An 8,542-nucleotide genomic window follows, 5' to 3' on the forward strand; every position below is an offset into this window, starting at 1 on the left:
GTGGGTGTCTACAGCGGAGCGGACACGGCCCCAGCATTTAAGAACAGAGAATACTGCTTATTTTTATATGATTTTGAGAACTTATTTTATTTACATTTGCTGGTTTTTAGTCATTTGAATTTTCTGTGGTGTGACATACTCAGTACACATATTTAATATTGCTTTACACAGACTTTAATTTTTGTGAATAAATTCTAAACTCTGATTCAATGATTCTGAACCTGTCATAAGGGTCAATTTTTTTGAAATTGAGATTTATACATGATCTGAAAAAATAAGCTTTATATTGATGTACGGTGTGTTAGGACGGGACAATATACAAAATAGGATACTATTTGAGAAAATCACCTTTAAAATTGTCAAAATATAGTTCTTAGCAATGCATATTACAAATCAAAAATTACATTTTAATATATTTATGGTAGGAAATTCACAAAATATCTTCATGGAACATGATCTTTACTTAATATCCTAATGATTTTTGGCATAAAAAAATCGATAACTTTGCCCATACAATGTATTGTTGGCTATGGCTACCTGTGCTACTTATAAGTGGTTTTGTCATCCAGGGTCACAAATGTTCTAGTAAAAATGTTGCTATGTTTTGTAATATTGGTATACAGTATATACATGAAAATGATTAAATATTGTTAATTTCTGTGTTAAACATGTGAAAAACATGCCTTGTAATATTTTTAATATTAAGTTGAAATTACTCCTATAACCTATTGCAGACCAAATATACCTGTACATCGAATATTATGATATTATAATTTTTTTAAGTACACTACAGAAGTTTTTGAACAGTAAGATTTTTTTTCTTTATTTGATTAAAGTACAGCAAAAACAGTAACATTTTTTAATATTTTTACTATTTAAAATAATAGTTTTTATTTGAATATATTTTAAAATGTAATTTATTCTTGTGATCAAAGCCACATTTTCAGCAACATTACTGCAGTCTTCAGTGTCACATGATTCTTCAGAAATCACTCTAATATGATGATTTGCTGTTCAAGAAACATTTTTATTATTATTATTATCAATATTTAAACCAGTTGAGTACATTTTTTCAGGACTCAGATTTTTTGACAAAAAGAAAGATCCAAAGATCAGCATTCATCTTGAATTAACTTTTTTTGTAACAATATACACCACATTATATACTATACCATTCAAAAGCTTGGAGTCAGTATAAATTTGCTTTAAATTGATTAAAAGTGATGACAAATAATGTTTAAAACTATTTCTATCTCAGATAAATGATGTTCTTCTGAACTCAATATTTTTTTTGTAAAGAAACCTGAAAAATATAGCAGAAATCAGAATATTAGACTGATTTCTAAAAGAGCAGGTGAGTAATGATGCTAAAAATTCAGCTTTTAAATCACAGGAATAAATTACATTTTAAAATATATTCAAATAGAAAACAGTATTTTAAATAGTAAAAATATTTTAAAATTGTACTGTTTTGCTGTACTTTGGATCAAATAAATGCAGGCTTGGTGAGCAGAATAGACTTTTAAAACCATCAAAAACTTATGACTGGTAGGGTATCTCCCATCTGTCTTCATCCCAAGTCATATATAACTACTTATGATTTATTAATCATTGTGTTTTAGCTATTCACGCTAAAACCTTGTAACATCAGACATCAAAACATGATGCATAATTCAACAGAAATTATTGATAACTCTACTTTTAAAGTATTTCTTTATTCTACAAGAAAACACATACAGTGTGTACAGTATGAAATTAAGAAAATAAGATATCATCGACTTCCAATTTCCACCTAATCAGACAGATGGCAATTATTTTTAATAATAATTATTGCACAGTATTTTGATAAATCTATTACCTTGCTGCATATTAAGTCATTACCAAAGTTGTATAGTTCATTTTAAAATGTTTTAGTACAAAAAACAAACAAACTGCTGTATAGTGTGATATTGGTATAAAGATATCAGTGAAAATGATTAAATATTGTTTATTTTTGTGGTAAATGTGAAAAACATGCCTTGTAATATTTTTAATATTTAATTGAAATGCTGGTTCCTTTGATTGACAAAAGCTCTTATAAGCTATTGCAAAGCAAATACAGTGGGTACGGAAAGTATTCAGACCCCCTTAAATGTTTCACTTTTTGTTATATTGCAGCCATTTGCTGAAATCATTTAAGTTAATTTTTTTGCTCATTAATGTACACACAGCGCCCCATATTGACAGAAAAACACAGAATTGTTGACATTTTTGCAGATTCATTAAAAAGAAAAACTGAAATATCACATGGTCCTAAGTATTCAGACCCTTTGCTCAGTAGAAGCACCCTTTTGATCTAATACAGCCATGAGTCTTTTGGGGAAAGATGCAACAAGTTTTTCACACCTGGATTTGGGGATCCTCTACCATTCCTCCTTGCAGATCCTCTCCAGTTCTGTCAGGTTGGATGGTAAACATTGGTGGACAGCCATTTTTAGGTCTCTCCAGAGATGCTCAACTGGGTTTAAGTCAGGGCTCTGGCTGGGCCATTCAAGAACAGTCACGGAGTTGTTGTGAAGCCACTCCTTCGTTCTTTTAGCTGTGTGCTTAGGGTCATTGTCTTGTTGGAAGGTAAACCTTCGGCCCAGTCTGAGGTCCTGAGCACTCTGGAGAAAGTTTTCGTCCAGGATATCCCTGTACTTGGCCGCATTCATCTTTCCCTCGATTGCAACCAGTCGTCCTGTCCCTGCAGCTGAAAAACACCCCCACAGCATGATGCTGCCACCACCATGCTTCACTGTTGGGACAGTATTGGACAGGTGATGAGCAGTGCCTGGTTTTCTCCACACATACCGTTTAGAATAGGGATGTTAACCGATGACCGTTTGACCGGTGGTTGACCGTATCAACGTTAACCGGTCAAAGTTGTCGGTAGTCGGTTAAAAAAAAAGTGCCGGTGCGTCTTTTACGCATTCTGAAGGTGCCTGTTTTATCCATTGGTTTTATCATGTTGCAGTCTATTAGGCAACATTCCACATAAGATGGGCTTAGATTTGGAAATACATTACATCTACATTTCAGTGGTAACCGATAAGGTGATGATGATCATCATCTTTCTTTAATATGGTTAGCACTACCTCAACTAAAGCGGCGTCTCTTCGGAGCTGTCATTTTCTTAAATGAGCCGTGGCAATGTTTCAAATGAGCTTCTAACCTAGACAAACGCCTTTATTTTCAAAGCGATCACCTTGTACCCAAACCATTTGAAACTAAGGAGCCATTTGTCCTACGATTACATACAACAAGCTCTTCGGCGCCGCGTTTGCGGGACTCATGTTTCGCGCTGTAGGGGATTTTAAAAAAGTGACGTGAGTGGCAGTGTGTGTGTGTGTGTGTGTGTGTGTGTGTGTGTGTGTGTGTGTGTGTGTGTGTGTGTGTGTGTGTGTGTGTGTGCGTGTGCGGGAGGCAGAGCGGCAGAGTGAGGCCGCGATCACACCGAGCGCGTTTTTGCAGTTGGAGGCGCCTCTTTTGAATGGTTTTCTGTTGGCAGTGAGCGTTCTACGCGCTGCTTATGTGCCCCAGGCGCCTCGCGTTTTCACCGCCTGCTGCGCCTCGCGTTTTTGCAGGAGCGCTCTGAGCGCATGAAGTTGAAAAAAAAATCAACTCTGAGCGGAAAAACGCCCAACGTCATTCGCGTTCTTTTCCATTGTCCAATCGAATGAATGGAGAGGCGGGCCTTCTGTTGTGGTGACGGAATTTTACGGTTGCTTAAAAAGTCCGGAGACTGCAAGAAATAGAGGAGAAACCTTTTGTGTCTATCGTGGGTAACCCGGAGCTGTATTATTTAGGGTTTCTGCTAATATGACAGTTTACTTAACAGCATAAAACTAAGATTTTAGAGCGCTCGCGCTATAATCCTTTGATTTGACTGACAGGACAGCTGTTTTGGTCGTTGCTTAGCAACATAAAAAAACGCAGCACGCTCTTTTATTAAAAGTCACCAAAAAAAAGGCAGTGCTGTGCGCCTCGCGTTTTTAGAACTAAAAGACGCGTTCGGTGTGATCGCGGCCAGATGCGACAGAGTTGCGAAATTGCAGGCGCGGCTCGAAATGGCTGTTATTTCAAATAGCGTACCATATTTTAAACTAATCGGTTAACCGGTTTCAACCGGCTAATGAGGCTCGGTGGTCGGTCAAGAAATTTTTTAGTTTTCGCCATCCCTAGTTTAGAATTAAGGCCAAAAAGTTCTCTTATCTTGGTCTCATCAGACCAGAGAATCTTATTTCTCACCATCTTCGAGTCCTTCAGGTGTTTTTTAGCAAACTCCATGCGGGCTTTCATGTGTCTTGCACTGAGCAGAGGCTTCCGCCGGGCCACTCTGCCATAAAGCCCCGACCGGTGGAGGGCTGCAGTGATGGTTGACTTTCTACAACTTTCTCCCATCTCCTGACTGCATCTCTGGAGCTCAGCCACAGTGATCTTAGGGTTCTTCTTTACCTCTCTCACCAAGGCTCTTCTCCCCCGATAGCTCAGTTTGGCCAGACGGCCAGCTCTAGGAAGGGTTCTGGTCGTCCCAAACGTCTTCCATTTAAGGATTATGGAGGCCACTGTGCTCTTAGGAACCTTAAGTGCAGTAGAAATTTTTTTGTAACCTTGGCCACAAATTGTAGCTCTTCAGGCAGTTCCTTTGACCTCATGATTCTCATTTGCTCTGACATGCACTGAGAGCTGTAAGGTCTTATATAGACAGGTGTGTGGCTTTCCTAATCAAGTCCAATCAGTATAATCAAACACAGCTGGACTCAAATGAAGGTGTAGAACCATCTCAAGGATGATCAGAAGAAATGGAAAGCACCTGAGTTAAATATATGAGTGTCACAGCAAAGGGTCTGAATACTTAGGACCATGTGATATTTCAGTTTTTCTTTTAATGAATCTGCAAAAATGTCAACAATTCTGTGTTTTTCTGTCAATATGTGGTGCTGTGTGTACATTATTGAGGAAAAAAATGAACTTAAATGATTTCAGCAAATGGCTGCAATATAACAAAGAGTGAAACATTTAAGGGGGTCTGAATACTTTCCGTACCCACTGTATATACATGTTGATATATCAAATGTTAAATAATTTTTTTAAACTGGTTCATACCGATATGGTTACAGATATACTGTGCATGCCAACTGGAGTATTTTTAATATGGTTATTGCACAGTATTTTGATAAATCTATTACCTTGCTGCATCATTACCAAAGTCTTTCTGCAGCATGCTAAAATTGCTGAAATCCTTTAAACCAATCACAAGCTCACCGTGTTCCCTGCGGGCAACCGTCCAATGACACATGCTCAGGGGAGAGAGAGAGAGAGAGAGCGAGAGAAATAGAGTATTAAAGGGAGAGCAGGTCCCTCATTCACTACTTTGCACCAGAGGGATTTGACTGTGTCTGCGATCCTTCATTCGTCGAGTCCAATGCTACCCAACAGCTTGTGAGCGTGCTGACACCGAAGCCACACAAACCGCTCCACCGCAAGCTGTTAACAACTACATTAAAATGAGTGGAACCGAGCTGGCCAGAGGAACGAGATTTAAAAGAGCAGCGCGAGAGAGAGGCAGAACCAGACAGCCACTTTCACTCTTAGTTCATTAGGGCTCTTCTTGCAGGTAGACTTTGATAAGACAAACGCAGAGTAAACAGACAGATCACAGTGCACGCTAGAGGCCTACAAAGAAACGGCAAGCATCATTTTTCACGGTGCCCGACAGAAAGAGATTAAACTCATTCTTCTACAGTGAACTGAATACAGTGTAAAGCTGCCCTTTACACATTTTCTCAGCCTCTGTCCAGCACACTTTCAAATACTCCAGTGAGAATCGAGCGCTCACACAGTACAGTAAACCGTGACACTTCCTCGAGCCTTCTAACTGCCGCGGCCTTAACGCATCCCTTCAGCTTTGGCTAATGCTGTGGCCTGCAAACTGTCAATCCTTTTAAGCCTCCTGTTGAGAAGGGGCAATTTGGGATATCCCATTTGAGCATGGCCGTTCAGCTAGCTCAAATCTTCACCTTTTCATCCTGACCTTCCAATTAGGAGTCCAACTGTAATGCTGCGTTCACACCAAACGCGAATATGCGTCTGGCGCGAGTGATTTCAATGTTAAGTCAATGGTAAGACGCGTTTACGCGCGTCTGGAGTTCTTGCGGCGCGAATTGGCGTTTAGCGCGGCGCGGTAGACGCGAATTCGCCTCATTCGCGCGTCTAGTTCGCGCGAATGGCGCGAATTGAGCGTCTGGCGCGTTACGCGCGAATTGTGCTTTTTGTGCATCATGCGTTTGACGCGAATTCGCGTCTGCCGCCCGAGTTGAAAAATCTGAACTTCTGCGTCAATTCGCGCCGCGTTAACCAATCAGGAGCCTGCTTGATGCTGTGGCGGCAGGCCCGCCCGGAGTCACTCATTCAAATATGAAACATGAATACTAAATGCCTAGTGCGGTTCTAATGCAAGTGTTTTATCACATATATGACACATATTCATTTTGTATTGAATGCTATTTAATCCATATCTAAATCTTAATTATATGAAACATATAGAACAATAATAACTATAATAGTGTGTATACTTTAGTGTGTCTGGACAGTGTTGTGTGAGGAAAATAAAGAAATCACAGGACAGGTTAAATACTTTTGGAGGCTGGCTCCATTTATCATCAAAACAAAAATAAATAACAGATTTTACAGTAATAACCTGAACAAAAAAATGGCACAGACCTATAGAATTATTATACATCAAAAGAGGAATGACATAAACGAGTAGTTCACTTTTAAAATGAAAATTCTGTCATCATATACTGCTCCAACGCACAGAGGGAAGTTCCGCCGCTCCTGAAATCCCCTCGCTCCGATGCGGGAAAGCAGGTCATCGAACTGGGCGCGGGACAGGCGGAAGTACCGCTGAAAGCGGCCGTCATCCAGGCGCAGCTCCTGGAGCAAGTGATGAAACTCGCCGAACTGGGTTCGCCTCCGAAGGGTCTGGTGGACCCAAATACGGCGACGATGATCCGTACGCGGCTGTTCTGCTCTCCAGAGCAAATACAGAGCGGTGACTCTCTCGATAAATGACCGAACAACAACAGAATCTTGTAAAAAAGATGGCCGCCAACGGGGTTTGAAACTTTCGCCTCTGACGCGCGTGACGCGCGTAAATTTCGCTTCAAACTTTTGTTTTTACGCGCGTCGATTTCGCTCTTGACGCGCGAATGAACACAAAGTGGTCACGCGAATAACTAGACGCGGCAGGCGCGAATTTAGACGCATATTCGCGTTTGGTGTGAACGCAGCATAACACTGTCTACAGCGGACATGATCGGCTCCACTTGACAAACTGAATTGCTCTCATTAGAATCAATGATGCCGTCTACACTGGAGAAGTCCATCGCAGAGAGTTGTGACACAACTTGAGTTGACAGGTGTGTCATTTGTAGTTCGGATGTGCTTGTAGTGCTTCTCCAGCCATGCTATTATTCCAGACTACAAATAAACAACTTTTACTTGCAGACACTATACATATTATTTTTTTTGCCATGAAGTGAATGTTACAAATCCGTAAGACCTTCGTTCATCTTCAGAACACAAATGAAGATATTTCTGATGAAATCCGAGAGCTTTTCCCTGCATAGACAGCAACGCAACTGAAACGTTCAAGGCCCAAAAAGGCAGTAAGGACATCATTCAAATTAGCCTTGGGACTTTAGTGGTTCAACTGTAATTTTATGAAGCTACGAGAATACTTTTTGTGCACAAAGAAAACAAAAATAACTTTTTTCCAACAATTTTTTTCTCTTCTGTGTCAATCTTTGATGTGATGAGTGAACAGGTGAGTATTAGGGTGAGTATTTAATGACAGAATTTTCAGTTTTGGGTGAACTATCCCTTTAAATTGATTAAGAATGACAATGAAGGCAGTTATAATTATTATTATTATAATTATCATGGTTCCCATAAAAATATTAAGCAGCAAAACTCTTTTCAACAGTGATAATGATAAGAAATGTTTCTTGAGCACCAAATCAGACTTTATTACACAAATTAAGACTTCTGATTTCTGAAGAATGATGTGGCACTGAAGACTGGAGTGATGATGCTGAAAATTCAGCTATGCCTCACAGGAATAATATACACTATCAGTCAAATGTTTTGGAACAGTAAAACTTTTTATGTTTTTTTAAAGGAGTATCTTCTGCTCACCAAGCCTGCATTTATTTGATCTAAAGTACTGCAACATTGTTACTATTTAAAATGACTGTTTTCTATTTAAATATATTTTAGAACGTAATGTATTCCTAATTAATTTTTTAGCATCATTACTCCAGTCACATGATCCTTCAGACATTATTCTAATATTCTGATTTGCTGCTCAAAAACATTTATTATTATTATTATTGTTGAAACCAGCTGAGGAGAATTTTTTCAGGTTTCTTTGATGAATACAAAGTTCAGAAGAACAGCATTTATCTGAAATAGAAATCTTTTGTAAATGACTTCACTTTTGATCAATTTAAAGCATCCT

At 39.1% G+C, this 8,542-nt stretch overlaps 1 protein-coding gene across 1 annotated transcript in view; it reads right to left on the reverse strand.

The window, feature by feature from the left end:
* Positions 1-8,542, reverse strand: part of igf2bp2a (insulin-like growth factor 2 mRNA binding protein 2a) — a 77,668-nt gene that overhangs the window by 42,246 nt on the left and 26,880 nt on the right. The gene's annotated exons all lie outside the window — the stretch shown is intronic.

This window comes from Garra rufa, chromosome 8 (assembly GCF_049309525.1).
Source record: "Garra rufa chromosome 8, GarRuf1.0, whole genome shotgun sequence".
NCBI classification, from domain to species: domain Eukaryota; kingdom Metazoa; phylum Chordata; class Actinopteri; order Cypriniformes; family Cyprinidae; genus Garra; species Garra rufa.